The 18,144-nt window shown below is 34.6% G+C and overlaps 1 long non-coding RNA gene across 1 annotated transcript in view; it reads right to left on the reverse strand.

Moving 5' to 3' along the window:
• LOC138707981 (uncharacterized) overlaps positions 1-18,144 on the reverse strand; it is a 152,100-nt gene that overhangs the window by 100,999 nt on the left and 32,957 nt on the right. The gene's annotated exons all lie outside the window — the stretch shown is intronic.

An 18,144-nucleotide genomic window follows, 5' to 3' on the forward strand; every position in this document is an offset into this window, starting at 1 on the left:
CAATCCTAACCTAAGAAGACATCCCCCTCCACAGTTGATTCCTGTTCAGGGCGTCTGATACCTGGCAGATAATGTCTTTAGTTTTAGGGCAGTCATGACGAAAACCAAGTCATTCGACGTCCTGGAAGATTCAATTTTAAGTAGGGCCAGGACTCAGATGCAAATGCATATATTTACAGACTCTTTTAAAGTCATGCAAAAACAGATTTATATAAGTTTCGAACATCTGTAATTAAGAATACGCAGAGTTAATACTGCATACTTTTGTATATATTGTAACATATTTTCAGGATTTTGTTGCACAAATCGCCAAATATGCAAACTTCAATTTTTTTTTCAGTATAATATTTTCTCTAACCAAGCAAAGATCTACTGTAGTCTCATATGAAGTGGATTCACTCTGCCCACAACAATCAACTATGATGCCGTTTTTCTCAATATGCGCGAAATATAACATAGACGTTTGTTCTCGATTAAGATACAAGCTTAATATATCAGTCCAAGGACAATTGTGTGGTTTTTGTGAATTCACGATGCCACCTACAAAATCATCGTTCCAGAACACCCTGAAGCAATGGGTAACAAATAAAGAAGGCTAGAGGACAGACGGAACGACCGCGTTCTGCGATTTTTGTGAAAAACATGTAAGTACCTATTTAGTTAAATATTATAATTTGTATTTTGATACTTAAGAATGCAAAGGTTCTAATGTCAATCGGAAACGAGAAACTTGCACAAATGTGAAATATGAAACTGAGTATGTAAAAATTTATCTTCTTGGAAACTGTCTTTTTTTTCTCTAACAATTCAGAAACTGAAATAAACCCCATTCTTTGATTTAAGAATAAGAATACATTCGTATAAAACTTGATTTTAAAAATTTACGGAAATTTTAAAACGTAATTTTCTTTTGATTAACAATAAATTTAACTTTAAATGTAATCTTCCGAGCAAAATATAGTTGCGACGCAAATGGGCTTTTTTTTTTTTTTTTTTCCTAAAAACCATTTTACATTCTACATTACAACACAATATTGTTTCTTATACAACACAGCTACGAACACCCGTGACCTAAATTATAGAAATGGACGCAACTGTACTTATTGTAAATGGCAACGCTTCACAAAACCGATCGGTACCGTCATTTCCTTTGTGATGGCAACAGTAGCCTGGCAACGCTTTGTTTACCGCACGCCAGCGGGGAGACGTTCGATTGCTAGTCACGCCCTAACTGGTTGTTTCCCCTGCTTTTGTTTTATTTAGTCACTCTGGCTCTTTTAACAGGTGAAAGTAAGAACGTATAAATAAATTGTGATGTCCCCAAAATACGTTTCTCGCAAGAAAAATGTTACGCAACTTGCTGATTATCTCTATATGAATAATCATATACAGTAGAATATTTATAAACAATCGACAGTAGCCTCTGTTCACTGTCCATTTGGACAAACGTGGCGTTGCTACTTTATGTTTAATTTAAGTCTCAAATCCTCAGTTATAATGGAATCTTCCTTAACTCTACATACTGTATAATTGTTCTTAACAACTATTAATTGTAGAGTTTGCTATTTTAAAATCAAATTATATAGTCGTCATCAATGTAATAAGAATCTGGAGAGAAAAAAAAACAAGAATGTAAATATGTTATGATAGTGGCCTTCAACCCTTTGTAGACAGAAGGCCAAATTAAAATCAAGAGGCGCAAGCAGGTCGCATAATTCTTTTGAAAGTAGAATCATACTTATGTGCATGGGTGTGAAGGGAGCAAGTTGTGCAAAGAAAATTTCTTAGTATACCGTATGTATAAAATCAAAATAAGATATTACTAGATGACCCGTGTGAATATATCGCATAATCTTTATACAATGAGAAAAAACCATAAATGGTCCTTCATTCAATTTTAATAGATGGCTCACCCGAATAACAGTAATTTAAATACGTAGTATACCTTCAGAGCTGTCCTGAATTTCTGGGGAAACGATCCTGTCAATGTGATCGATCTCTCTAATGTTATCCTTCCCTGTAATTAACTGTAATTAATAAATGCATATGTGGCAGACCCCGTTTTTTAAATTCAATTCTGTATATGAAATCTGTAGCATCCCAAAATATATTTACACAATTTATCAATCTTAGAGCTCTTTAATTTTTACATGAAAAAAATGAACTACGATGTCAGGTCTGGTATTTACGTTCTCGCATGGGCGAATATTAGTACTTCTGGCCACTATGCATTGCAAGTAAATGAAATAATAATAATAATAATAATAATAATAATAATAATAATAAACTAAAATAATAATTTATCTCTGAGGTTCTGGCTGATATGTAGTTATGACAAGTGTAAACATAGAGGAACCCCAAATATGAACTTCGTGCAAACATTTATGTTTATACTGTACAGGTATCGAAAAATTTTGCTGTTAGGACACTTCAACCTTCTGTTGTACAAGATACTACATACAAACAAAAACTGAAAACACCAAAGGAAATAATACATTAAAATATGTTAGGGAGCGCTTTATTATGGCACACAAATATAGGCACAGCAAACTACAGCCAGGAAACAGGCATCAGTACTGTCTTAGTTATGGAATATACATCCAGCAAAAACTTCACTGTAATACTGAGTACAATGGGGGAGGGGGGGGGGGAAGGGAAAAGAGTTGACAAATAAGGAAAGAGAAATTGTAATTAAACTACATACACAACAAAAATATTACAGTGAAATAGACGAAGTTGTGAACAGAAGCCGCTTTACAGTAAGAACAGTAATCAGGAAATTCAACCAAACAAAAACATTGATAAACAAGCCGCGAACAGGGCAGTCATCTAAGCTAGACAACAGGGAGAGGAGAAAGATTATTAAGCTAATTAAACAAAATCCTAGGTTTACTTCAACACAACAGCAGAATTAAAAGAATATTTAGGAAAATGCGTACATCCCCGTACAAGAAGAAAAGTACTACACAAAAATAGGTACCATGCCAGAGTGGCAAGAAAGAAGCCCTATATAAGCAAAGTAAATATGAAGAAGAGTGTGCTCTTTGCAAATGAATGTGTGTCCAAATATTCTTGAGTTCTGGGAAAAAAGTTATATTTTCTGGTGAGAGCAAATTTAACATTTTTCAGAATAATTGACAAATTTTGGTGTGGAGAACAAGGAATAGAGAGTGGGATTTGGAGAATATCCAATCCACTGTAAAACATGGAGGTGGTGGCGTTATGGTATGGGAGTGTATGGCAGCTAATGGAGGTGAACTTGCGTTTATTGATGGGACAATGGATAAATATATACAGAGTGTAACAGGATAACTATTCCTTCTTTTCTGATGTAATACAGAACATGAAAATTTTATTTTCTTAATAAAGTAGTGTCCGGAAATGCTTCATATAAAACACAGAGCTCATCACTCACATTATGGCTACATTTGTTTTTCATCTGTTCTTGTTACCATGGTAATAATGACTGAAGTTAGTTTGTTGTTGGTCACAAAATATCGTCTGTGAGTGACACGAATCCTAAAGCTATGAAAAATCTCCGCAATGAATGGAAGTTTTCTGTAGCGTTGAATTTGTTGATAACTATCTAGTGAGGTCATATCTTATGCCTGCGCGATTAAATTAATATTGTTTATGGTATTTTTCCTGCGGAAATGCTTCCGGAGCTACTTGGAGATGTCCCGATTAATATTCGGAGAAACATGATCTTTCAACATGACGGTGCATCTGTACATTTAAACTTAAACTGTCGAAATTATTTAAATGTACAGTACTGGCAAAAAAAAAAACCGGACCGACCCTTGTAGCTGATTTCAGAGCCTTGCTCACTCCAGAGCACAATAGACCGGTAACTAAGACTTTCGTGGTTCGAATCCTGTCTGGGAAGAACATTTTTTTTCTTCCTTACTCAAATTTATTCCCAATACTTTTCGATTGCAGCGATATTTTACTACTTAATTAACTTATTATTCCCAGAACATGAATTTTACCAGCAATCGAGAAGTGTTAGGAATAAATTTGAATAAGGAACAAAAAAAAGTTTTCTTCCCAGACAGGATTCGAACCACGAAAATCTTAGTTACCAGTCTATCGTGCTCTGGAATGAACAAGGCTCTGAAATCAGCTACAAGGGTCGGTCCGGTTTTTTTGCCACTACTGTACATTTTCCGAATCGTTGGATAGGGACAGCAGGCCCAGTTGCCTGGGCGACACATTCCCCAGATATGACTTCAGTTGATTTTTGTGTTTGGGATCATTAAATCAATTGTTTATATAACATCCATCGATACAGCAGAAGAATTAGTTGCTAGAATTATTCATGCTTGTGACGATCTTCGTAATCGACCACATATTTCGAAGGATTCGTCGTTAAATCATACGGCGTTATACTTTGTGTGTCAACAATGGCGGCCACAATTTTGAACAGTTCCTATAGTTTATCAATACCATTTTCTTAATACCTGGTATTAGATTAAAAAATTATTGTGTAACCGTAGAAAGTAAAAGTATCTTTCAAAGTTGAGATTCTCGTTTCTTTTTTTCCCCTTCATACCACAATCACTTGAAAATGAACATTTCCGGACATAACTTTATTAAGAAAAAATGTTTAATTCCATGTCCTCTATCACATCAGAATATCACGAATAGTTATTCTGTTACACCTGTATATAAAGATATTTTGCAAAACAATCTCGAGAGAAGTGCAAACAGTCTGACAGACAATTATTACTTCCAACAGGACAACGATCCTAAATATATTGCAGAAACTGTTCGTCTGTGGGCAGTCTACAACACCCCACATCAGCTTCACACTCCTCCAGTTACCAGACATTAACTCCATCGAACATCTTTGGAATGAATTGGCAGAAATATGCGTAAGCATGCCATTACTAGCCAAAAACCATTGCAGGAGATGCTTCTTGAAAGAGTGGCGAGAAATAGGGGCTGAAGTTACAGGTAAGCTTATTGGTTCCATGCAAAATACGCTTAGGATCGTTATTCACAGAAAAGGGAAGCCAACGAAATACTAAATGAGTGATCATTTTGCGTGTGGAAGCAAAAAAAAAAAAAATTGACCAAAATTGTATTGTGCTTATACTTTTGTCCATTATCAGAGACAAAAAGAACAATTATTTTATTTTATGTGTTAAAGTAACTTTTTGATTTCTAAATTTTATTTTATACTTACAGGAGTGGAAATTAATTTATTTTCTGTTTAAATGTTATAATAAGAGTGAAATATAAATTTGTAAATCTGTATTCTGCTAATGTGCTTATATTTCTGTTCCTGACTGTACATCCATTATCAGGCAGTACATCTCACTTGACGATATGTTGTGTCAGAAGAAGAAATATATTGTTTGTATACATCTGAAGTCTGATTAGTGTAGTATGTAACTAAGTCAGCGATTTGTGCAATGGAGGGGGAAATAAACTAACCAGCCTACCTCATTATCTCCCGGCTTAGTTGCCATACGAGTGAGCCTTATTAGTGTCGTCAATGAGGTTCAAACCTGGTCTTATTAGTGTCGCTAATAAGCTGTCTTCGAACAGTTGACAGAACAATAAATTAACAATTGCATAAACTTTCCTGGAGAATTCTTGCTCATACACGTATAAGTCAGGCTCACGGCCGGACTCGGATATATTTCGCCACACAAGATAGTATGAGCGCATTCCCAAACTTTACGTGTACATTTCAGGATCCATGAGTTCATCGAGGCAAGCAGCAGCAGTGATAATACTAGATCAGTGTTCCGCAACCTTTCTCTACTCACGGCACACCAATATGTTAATCCTCTCAAAAACGTATGATGTGACTATCTTTATGTAATTACGTAATGTAATCAAATTTATTATTATTATTATTATTATTATTATCATTAGGCCTATTATAAAACAGAAATCGACTCTTGCATATATTTGCAATTACTTATTTATGGCTTTTATGGAACCCAGTGGTTCATTGCCGCCCTCACATAGCCCGCCATCGGTCCCTATCCTTTGCAAGATTAATCCAGTCTCCATCATCGTATTTCACCTCCCTCAAATCCATTTTATCTTCCCATCTACGTCTCGGCCTCCCCAAAGGTATTTCTTTCTTTCTTTCTTTATTCCTCCGGACTCCCAACTAACACTCTATATGCATTTCTGGATTCGCCCATACGTGCTACATGTCCTGTCCATTTCAAACGTCAATTTATGAACTTTAATTCACTTTGGAAAATACAGATTTCTATTACTAATATTAAAGTAAATAACTACTTATACTTTCAATGTGATGCTTGGACCTGCTTAGCTGCACACAGGTGGCTGATCCATGGCAGAATCGTTGACAGTGCAGGCCTTATTTCTTCATCAATGGATTTGAGTCTCTCCCTCTTTGATGTTTTAATTTCAGTTAACGAGAAGTCCAGTTCACACACACACACACACATATATATATATATATATATATATGTGTGTGTGTGTGTGTGTGTGTGTGTGTGTAGTTGAAAATGGCAATAACATATTAACTGCCCTCTCGAAGATAGCCGGATATTCACTCCTTATTGACAACCACAATGTTTCCAACGGCACTTCGAAAAGTTTTAATTTCAATGTTCTGTCTGTTTTTAAATCTGTCAGTTCCTCTTGTACGAGTATATTATTCGTAAGATGTTTTGAATCCATAATGCATGGATCACGAACCCAGTCGAAATCTTGAATAATCTCTTCAAAATAATTCTTGAACTTCGGCTACAAAATTACAAAGTGTTCCTTAATAAAGTCTATCAACACTTTATTACCGTCAGCAAGGGGCCATACAGTTGGAAACATCTCAAACGACCCATTTTCAATAATCTGTATCCACAATTCAACATTAGTTACTGCAGGTGTTTTTTTATTAGTTTTAGAGCTGCTTTTGGTGATTGGTTAAATATTTTTATTCTACTTGGGTAGCCTTATTCCAACCCTTTTTTGATTTTGGGTTGGGGATACCAGCCTGAACGGCTTCAGGCCAAATTCAGCTCATTCACAAATCCTTCAATCTTATCCATACTAGTCAATACTTTCATTCCTACCTTACATTTTTTCTGTTAACCTCATTCAAATGTACAAAAATATCGTAAAGATATGTCAATTTAGAAACCCATTCATCATCTGCAAATAAATCCGCGTACCCATGCCCCTCAATGGTAAAAAATGCAAGTATTCCACTCTTAGTTCAAATATTCGCGCTAACACTTTACCTCGTGATAACCATCGCACTTCTGTATGTAGCAGGAGTGTAGTGTGCTCTGATCCCATTTCCTGACACAAAACGGAAAAAAGCCACGTACATTTAGGGGCCACGATGTAATGAAGTTCACGACTTTTACTACTTAGTCCCACAAAATTTTCTGAGAAGATTACAAAGACTTAGCAACAGTGGCTTCGTAGTGAATGAGACAATGGTCGCTCCGTATGTTAGGATTTACTTCACATACTTTAACCACGAATCCTTTCACACGACCTGTCATAGAAGCGGTTCCGTCTGTACAAACACTAATGCAATCCTCCCACGTAATTCATTACGGACCACATATTAATTAGTTATACGAAATATTTCTTCACTGGTTGCTCGTTTGGGCAGTTCTTTGCAAAAAAAAAAAATATATATATATATATATATTTGCAATTACATTCCCATCAATGTACCGAATGTAGAAAAGAAGTTGTGCGTGACTACTAATATCGGGGATTGTCGATCTGAAGTGAGAACTTCTCTGACTGTTCTTTATTTTCTCCATGTCTTCGATGTCACTGGACATGTTACTACCCCGGTTGCTTATTGTGTCAGCAGAGAGGATTTTTTTTTAAATTTCAATAGCAGATTCTGAACCCAGGAAAATATTCATGAATTCTTTACAGGCAGGCACTAACAACGTTTCAGTTATTTATTTTATTTTTTTTGGCCTTTACGATAATTTCGGCTACCTTACAGCTAGCTTCCTGTACTTTTGCGAAACACGTACCGACGTCGTCATGAGCGTCACTTGTTTTTTATTTTGTTCCAACCCGTGAAAATAATTCACATCTTTACTTGACAGAAAGAAATGTTTTGTTAACAATGTAGTTTCAATTTACTGGGAACTATAGCAGCATTACTGAGTTTTTCACCACACACAACACTCTGAGATTAGGCATGTTTCGTCACCATACTATTTTAATTAATTTTATTAATTTATTACAATATTAGATAAATATTCACATCACACCTTTCACCTTGTGGAGGCACACGCACACCGGTTGAGGGACACTTAACTAGATGAATGCGGCATGTTGTTATAAGGGTCTAGACCTAATTCTTCATGTTTCTGTAACATGGCCATTGAGCATTGCAGTGGTTTACAACAGATTAGACATGCTTTTCTCTTGACAAGAAACATTTCTATAGCATCTCAACATTGAGTAAAAACAGTTTAAAAACTTGACCCATATGTCCTAAGCTATAACTCACTGAGGAAGTGTGTTTACAAAATGTTTAAAGGATATGAGATCTGTTCTGTAAAATAATAAAATTGTATGTTTTTTTACCACACTAAATTGCTGTGAAGGGTTAACTAGAATGCTTTTCTATACTTTTTTATTTCTGAAGGTTACTTTAGGTCGACATTAGTAGGAAGAAAAAAATATATACTTTAAAAGAAATATATTTTGAAAAGAGCAGAAGTAAACATTTATTACAAAAGTCTCAATTTGTTTTTTTTTTTTTAATGGCGTTAAGGTTCACTCAGCCTCCTGTCAAATTGAGTACTGGATCTTTTCCCGAGGTACAAGGCAGTCAGACTGTGGTGCCGATCATACCACCTATGTCTAGTGTTCAGGTCAAGAAAGCATGAGGTTCTACCTCCATGCCCTCAAGTATCTTCTTGGCATGTGAAGGAACTACTTTTACTTTTTCTTTTATTTGTTTAAGAATGGTCACTGAACGTTGCGAAGTTTACAATACATATGCTTGCTCTCAAGACACTTTATACATCTCAACGTTTAGCACAAAGGAGGTTTAATCTTGATCCTAACGCCATAAAACACAACTAAAAGAGGAAATGTGCTTGTTGTTTGTCAACTGTCCGAAGACAGGTTGGAACCTCGTAAGTGACACCAATAAGACGTCACTCATGAAACAACTAAGCCTGGAGATAATGGGGTAAGATGATTAGTTTATTTTCCCCTCCATTGCAGACATCGCTGATTAGTAACATATTTCATTGATAAGACTTCAGATGTAGACAAACAACTGTTCTTCCTCTGACACATCGTCAAGTGACATGTATACGCCTGAGGCCTGTTTCTCAAAACTCATGGACTAGTAATACTAGTCTGTACAGTAGTAATATTAGTTTATTTTACAATCTTGTGTTTCTAGAAACTACAAGGATAAAGTAGTAGTTACCAGTTCACAGACTAGTAATACAGGTCGATTTCACCAGTTCATAAATGATTCTGTTTCTCAAAATGCTAATCTAGTTGATTACACTAGTATTCAACAGGAATATTCCTACAAGACTCTAAAGACTGGTGATTTCTATATTATCAGTTACCAATGACAATCTTTATCAGATAATCAAAACAAAATATTGTAGTTATTTTTTTTAATATGTGCTTTAGTGATTCCGATTGAAGTGATGAAGTTGTGAGAAGAGCTAAAACTACATCAAGAAAGAACAATTTATTATTATTCCTTTACGGGAGCATTGTTTAAATATAATGAACGGTTTAGGTAAAGTGCTGAAAAGCTTGAAGCGTTGTTAAATATAGTGGGACTTACCATAACAAGACAAACAAATAGAATTCACGCATTATCAACAAAGCTTCACATACAAATTGCTCTACAAATTAGGATGTTGATTTTCCAATGCCATCTTTCTATTCTAGACGAGCAACACTTTAAGAATTTTTTCCTAATAATCTAATACCAATTCATCAATTGCAGTAATTTTTGCTGGCTTTCCTCCTCCACTGCCAGTTCTTCTGACATTGTCAACTTTAGCCTACAAATTAAATATAAAATGACATTAATTTATGAATAGATCAAATATGTAAAAAAAAAAAAAAAAAACCCAAGTTTTCATCAAGACATAAGTGGCACTCATGTCGGCAGTAGACCCACCAGTTACATAATATGTTCATATTATGATACTGTGAACTTTACTTAGTACTTATCAGTGTTTCTTTCTTAAAGCTGGTTCACAATAAACCGGGAACGGAAACGACAGCGAGAACGAGAACGGAAATAATATTAAAATAAATGTATTTAACAATATTTCCGTTCTCGTTCTCATTGTCGTTTCCGTTCCCGATTTATTGTGAACCAGCCTTTAATGTTGGGCCAGCAATTGTTCCTAATGTGTGCATAATCTTTGTTCTGATGTATTGGTTCCATAGCCTCACACATTACAAAACTTTTTGTCCATTCGTTTACTTTATATTTTTTTGTTAATATGCTTGAAAGACAACCGAATTATATATATATATATATATATATATATATATATCATAGTGAGTATAGTTAATTTGCTTTCAATTGATGGAATTTCAACCGAAAAGAGAAATCAAAACCAAAACACAAACAACTTAGCCTTCTAACCTTAAATAACAATACCTGCTAATGACTATAAACAAATGAACTTAATCAGCTGACTAGTGAGCGAGATCATGTGACTAGTAAAAAATTGTCACAAGTACTAGACTGGTAAAATAGTTTGAGAAACAGAATCTACTAGAGCTGGTGAAATATACTCTGGTAACTAGTAACTGGTGAACTATTAAACTAGTATTTTTGAGAAACAGGCCCCTGATAATGAAGTGGTAAATATTAAGAATTTTATTATAGGTATTTCATTTCCTATCAAAAATGTTTGATTAATAAATGAAATTTGATGTGATCTAACAATTATAATTGTTAAAGTTAGTATTGAGTAAATCAGAAAATAGATAACTCATATTTTCTCCAATGTTTATGGCTACTAATATTCAACCTATATGATTAATTGAAGAATTGGGTTTAAAAAGAATGGGCCGATGCTTGGTAGTTTAAATATAAAGTTTTTTAAGCCAGGTTCACACGAGTAAACTCACTGCATTCGCAGGCAATGCTGTGATGTTTGTTCCGGTTGATTCTTTGATAGTGATCAGTCTATAATGCAGCCAGGGCAACGAGGTGCTGTAGCACAGGGGTAAGGTTTCTGATTTCAGGATCAGAGGTTGTAAGTTCGCTTCCTGGTAGGATCGATTTTTTATAGTATTATTTTATATTTTTAATGACAAGTATTAATGGAATTTGTTAATAAACTTGGTTATGCAAGTCTTGCAAACATATTACAGCTCATCATGTGTGGGCTACTATTAGGCACGACCTGGCCTGTATACAAAATTAATAGTTTATTTGCTTTCTCGAAAATCAGAAGCACATCAAATATAAGTAAACAAAATTTATAGTCAGTTTCATGTGTTCACCATAGCACTTTTATAACAGTAATAAAATAATAATGATAAGTTGCCAGACCCTTATAATTCGCAGAAATTAATTTTATTATTTATATAACTATAGCCATGCTACACGGGGGGGGGGGGGGAAATTACAATTAAATGTCTCAATAAGCAGAAGACTACAATAATAAATAGAGAGAACATGTAGAATGAATAGAACTATCTGGAATACCATATAAACTGCTTCATTACAAATCAATTGCAAGGAGAAACATAGGATGCCCAAGAAAATGCTGATCAGACAAATATTAAAGCATTTTGAAATCAGAACATTCTTGACTTAATCCAAGTCGTAAAATATGATGTTAATATTATTTCTACTTGTTTGTTGACAAATGTTCCAGACCAAGCCACATAATCACTGCACTGAGTGAAGACAGTCTCATTGTAATAGGATTCTCTTCCCTTGTCATAACTAGGGGGGAGATGTTGATTAAAAGTAATCTTATTTTTCACATTAGGACGATGCCTATTAATATAGAAATCCTTTCTATGTTAGTATCAACGTAAAAAATTAATTTCTTATATTGCATTTTTTGACGTTTTTGAACTAATAGAGCATTTTTACATTTTTTTTCCGGCATTTTTTGGTCATTTTTAATATTCTGAAGAAACTTTTAGATCATTTTGAACGCATTTTACTTCCTTCTTTACATATAGGCCTGATAATCTTTTTCTAAGCAAACAGATCAGTAGTAGGCCTTACTAGTAATTACCTACTAAATAAATGAATAACAGTGAAGTTTGAGTTTCATAGTTTGAAACAAAATAGTTACTTGACAACAGCTTAGTTTAAGTGAGAGCTTTGACCGCTACTGTTCTTTTGTTGGTACCAGAGTGTCTTCAGAATTTATGTTTGGAAGGGGGGGGGGACTTTCAGAGTTACCTGGATAACAGGACGTTGTGTCCCCAATATGGTTCAGAAGGTATGTACTACAGTACACAGTATTTTTAACACAAAGATTGTAAGAATGCAAGCTGCACCCACAAATTTGTTTTGTCATTTACATTCATCTGGAAGATCTGATAATAAAAGTGAAGAGTGGAAGGAGGAGGAGACAAAGAACGAATACCACTGTTTTACACTATGTGGAAGATTAAACTTCTTACTATAACCTAAAGTGAATTGTTTATTGGAAAAAATATTGCTAGTAATTGTATATGATGGAGGAATTGATGGGAATTTTTAATGAAATTGAAGATGCAGATATAAGAATTTTGCCTAGAGCAAGAAATTTCAAGCCAAGACTAAATTATTTTCAAGAATGAAATGAAAGTGAGTTTTTTAAATTGGTTTAGACCCCATAAGGTTGCTGCAGAATGGTGTTAAATAGAAGACAGAATCAAATCAACTACAGACAGAAACCATGCTCTTTCTCCAGCTGACAAATTTCTTAGCTTTAAGGTATTATACATCAGGAAGTTTTCAAATAAATGTTGGAGACCATTACGACATATACAATATCAAAGTACTGTTCTCCAACCAGGAGATTAACCGTGAAAGGAATGTGCTTATTATTGCGTCATCTTTTGGAGCGAAGTAGACAGATATTACCCTTATAACATCAGTTTAAAAAAACATGCATATGTTATTTCCTGTATGGAGGGATTAAAAGACCAGGAGATTAACCATGATCTAATTTTGTAACTAGGGTAGTATAAATATGTGTGTATCAATGTTATCGTTTGTGCTGTGAGAGCTAGCCAATGAAGATGCGTGTACCCACGTGTGTGACCTTATGACATCTTATGACAACATTCATTCACAGCATTACCCTGCTGCGTCTCATTCCCCTGAGACTTTTTCCTGGTTGGAGTACAGTAGTTGTTTAGTCAATTGTCTGAAGACAGGTCTGAACCTCACAAGTGATACCAACAAAGCACCACTTGTGAGGCAAATAGGCCAGGAGATAATGGGATAGGGTGGCCAATTCCTTTCCACCTCCCTTGCATACATCCCTGACTAGCTACATATTACACAAGGTGTGTCCAACACGCAGCTCTTGAAGCCATCACATGCAGCCCGAAGTGATACCAATATTTGTAAGTTATACTGTATTACTTTTTCTTTTTGGAAATAAGTAGATCTGTTTGGAATAAGCTGAACCTACAAGATAATATTTAAAAAAATATATATATAAAATAAATTGTTACCAGCACATGGAGGCCTGTGTGCGAACCTTCATCCTATTCATCCTACCGTAAAAGAAAAGAAAGAAATCCCAACTGTTTTGGGACATGTCAAGATCGTTATTTATGATATCTAATAACCGCGCATAGCTTTGAAGTCTCCTTGCATTGTTGAATGCGCCGTAATCTTTCTACTTTTCAAAGCAGAGTGTCTGCCAGATGTTTTATGATTGTTAGGTTGGTAAAATTTGCAGAAATTGAAAATAACACAATTATGTAGCTTTCCGAGGATGTGCAAACCGAGTGCATTGATTTTCAATATGCCTCAGACCTAAGGAATAAGTTTTACAATGTTCCCTTACTAGAATTCTATCATAACTATTTTCCCAGGGAAAAAATCCTGGCATTAATAGACATGCACTTCGCTCCACGTCACTTTTCAGTAGCATATACATAATTATGTGAGCAAGTATTCTTCAGGATGAAGCATATTAAGTACGCAACGAGAACACAAATCACTGACAGTCATCTGAAGAGTTCACTTCGAGTTGCTACAACATCAATTAAACCAGATATTGGGAGCCTCGCTCGTGAGGAGCAGTGCCAGGCAAAATATTAATTTGTTTTAAATTCAATATAACATATCAATTAAACATAAATTTTATATTAATCTTAGATATATGTATCTTTATAATGTTCAATCTGGATAAACATGAAAATGATCAAATATTTAAAAAAATTAAATCACATGGCCTGCAAACCAATCCACCGTAACGACATTGGCCCTTTACTCAAAAAAAGGTTGGACACGCCCGTATTACACTAATCAGTAGACCTAGAATTTTAGGTTAAATGCCTATTTTTTTTCTGTAGGTATAAACTACAACTAGTTAAATATCTTCACATTTTATATAAAACTAGCCGAAAGCACCCGGCATTGCCCGGGTTGCCCCTTTTTGCTTCTTTTTTAAATTAAACTGGTTGTTAGACTTTTCGGAAACTTCAGAAACTCAACTATAAACAACCAAAATGATGTCTTTACTAAGCTTTCCTAAATTAGTTTCAGTATATAGGTGTGAGCAGGTGATAGTACGATTATTTTATCAAAAGTGCTTTATTTAGATTTTATCATGGACAAATTTTTAATTCGAAAAAGACAATCTAAATCAAGTTCGAATTAGATGACAGCAATGCTAATTCAAATAATGTCAGCGAAAATTCCCTTCAGGGTTCATAAAAACATACTATGTTTAGTGAATATACCGATGAATACTTGCAATATGGTTTTACATGGTATGGCAATGAATATAAACAATATCCTGAGTGTCTTATATGGGGAAATGTTTTGTCAAATCAGTCGATGGTGCCAAATAAACTAAAGAAATTGTCTAAATGAAAATAGTGAAATCTAAACAAAAGAACGGACTGCTGCATCTTGATGATGATTTAGGTGTTGGTCTGTCAACCATAAGGCTACATATAGGGAAACTCTGTGCAATCCACCAAGCACAGACTTCACATTAATTTAAATAGATGAATTTTCAGAAACAATAATAAAAATCTTTTATCGGACATCCAGCAAAGACAGGTTGGGATTTTTGACACCTGTTTTTTTACTAATGCCACTCAAGTTGCTGCTTGTTTTTTTTTTTTTTTAGAAATTTTGATTTTGTGTTAAAATCAACCTATCTACAACATTGGATGTCCAACACTACAGAGAAGTTCAGTTTTTTTTTTCTGGCAAAATGCACTTGAACGGCATTCCAACACCTTTTTCCTGCATTTTTCATCATGAAATCGAAATATGTGTGAACTACGTTTTTAATATATTTTTTTTTTCAATTCCTCATAGACCTTGAAAGTCTTAGTTGGACGAAAAGGAGCTTAAAACGACAAAATCCCCGTGCAGTGAATCATCTCCCTGTCTGCTATAAAATATTCTACACAGAGTTCCACCACCTTTCTCTCCAGAAGAAAAGCACTGGTTATTATATTATTGTTATTATTATTATTATTATTATTATTATTATTATTATTATTATTATTAAGGAAAACAAACAAGTGTGTTGCGATATAGTGAGTGTTCAGTAAAGTGTGCCATTAGTCAAAAAAGGTTGGGAATCACGGTCTTGAACTACCAGATTCAGTGGGGAAATCACTGAAGTGAGCAACACTGCACGTCATTGTGAAATAATGCAATCATAAATTTACATAATAATTCTGCAACCCCTAAAACTGGTTATTTAACTCTTAAGTGCTCCTAAAGTCGAGACTTCACTAACTCACTTTCTCACATGCCATTACATCAAAATCCAGTTTTCAAGATAAAATTTGCGAACAAGAATTTATTGGGGCATTCCCTGGAATAATGTTAAATCGTTTTTCCATTTCCATCCAGTATTTTGAATTCTTAATAGGACATCTTTCTCCTGAAAATATTATTTCTCTCTGGTATTCCAGATCTAAAATTTTGATGCTCTGTATCTCAAATTCAAGATTTTGTAGTTAAGTACTTCTTCCAGACAACACCTCAATTATTGCTCATTTAATTGTATAAGAATACAGTGTTTACTCTTCAACTGGCTGCATTAACGCATTATTATATATGGCTCTTTTATTATACCTCTGCCAGTGAATGACGAGTAAATTTCAAATGACAAATGTCATGTGTGTCAGAGCATTAAAAAGCATTTTGAATTCTCTTTCTCTCCCTACCGCAAACCCAGCCCATCTCCAATCTCAGACCAAAAAAAAAAAAAAAACGCACGCACGCGCGCACACACACCACACACACACACACACACACACACACACACACACACACACACACACACACACACAAAATATCAAGTTATATTTTTCGTATTTATTAAGTTAAATTATTAACTATGTCTTAAATAAACATCCAGCATTAACTTATGAGCAATGTTAGGTTCAATTTCAAAGGTGAGAAAACAAGATAAGTACAGTATAATGTTGTGAACTTGAGTGTAAACACAGCCTGAAAATAGTTTTCAATAAGTTGAAAATCATACCCTGAACTCCATATAAGTTACTGCAGTAAATGCAAATGTTCGCTAATAGCTGTTGGGCATACAAAAGGATAACACATACCCACCGCCGCCACCACCACCACCACCACCACCGGATATTGACAACCTAGGGTCCTTGAATTAATTCGTCCTGAATTTCAATTCTTTATGTTTTGTCACTTTTAGACTTAGGCCTAACTCTTCATAACAGTAGGGTCTGAAGGTTGGTTAGAAGATATGGTTGTTTAGGCATCATTGTTAAGATTAGAAATTTCCCCAAGGAATACGAAAAGCATCACCATTTATGGTAAGAAAAATTTATTTTCTAATAACTAACCTAGGTTCAAAATGTTATATGTGTAACACTGTCATTTTAGGAGGTTAGGAACTGGCCACCTTACCCCATTAGCTCATAAGTGGTGCCTTGTTGGTATCATTTGAAAGGTTCAGACCTGTCTTTGGACAGTTGACTAAAGAACAAACTGTAATTTCCTTAACTTAGAAATTGTCACGATTATGCACCTAAACCATTAATCGTGTAAAGTTGTATTTTTCGGGAACTAAAATGCTGAAATGAGAAACAGATCCACTATTACAAATACAACTCGGTACACAACACGAACGTCCCATTTCACGACGTAATTAACACAAGAAAAATCATAACAAAACCATGTGGTAATCATGCTTGGACCGCAACCGGCGCCATTTTGGCCACTATCATTATACCTGCATTAAGGTCTGGTTATTGGAGATGGTCTTGCACAAACGTAACATTGCACAGAGGCAGAGAGAGAATACAAGATCTGTAATTCGCTATGTTCAATTACTTTCACAATAAAATTACATTTGTTAAAACTTTACAACTGACAAAAATTTCAATGAATTCTAAACTTACTGTTACTAGTATATTCAGATAGGTAAGATGATGTGGATTTGTACACACCTGAAACAAATGAAAACAAAATAATGAAATGCTAGTTTAAGAACATCACATTTTCATATTCATCCAACATTTAACATTGTATAGTTTTTTTATCAAGCATCTGACCAGAAGTGATGGCAATACGAAATCTACCAATCTGTGCCTGATTAACAATTGGTATGTACTGTATATTACGGAATGCCAAGAAAAGACGTATTTTAACTGCATATAGAGGAGGTTCAACTCATGATGAAAGGCGTATCATAAACATTAGTTTACCGCACTGGCGTAGGAGTGTTGTTAGCTGTGTGCCAATGGGAATGATGGGAAAGAACTGGTTATGTTGTCAATCTGACAATTTTAAACAGATATTATGAATACCATCATTTATAGAATTTGTCAGTTTTACAATTGTATTATTGAAGTATAAAATGGTATTTTTGTATAGGCAAATTAGAATTTTGGTTTAGAGACAAAGTAGCCGTATTAGCCACTTCTGTTAAGATGGCCAGTGATTGGATATTGGCAAACCTGTTATGCTTGAAT

Source organism: Periplaneta americana, chromosome 10, assembly GCF_040183065.1.
Source record: "Periplaneta americana isolate PAMFEO1 chromosome 10, P.americana_PAMFEO1_priV1, whole genome shotgun sequence".
Taxonomy (NCBI): Eukaryota; Metazoa; Arthropoda; class Insecta; order Blattodea; family Blattidae; genus Periplaneta; species Periplaneta americana.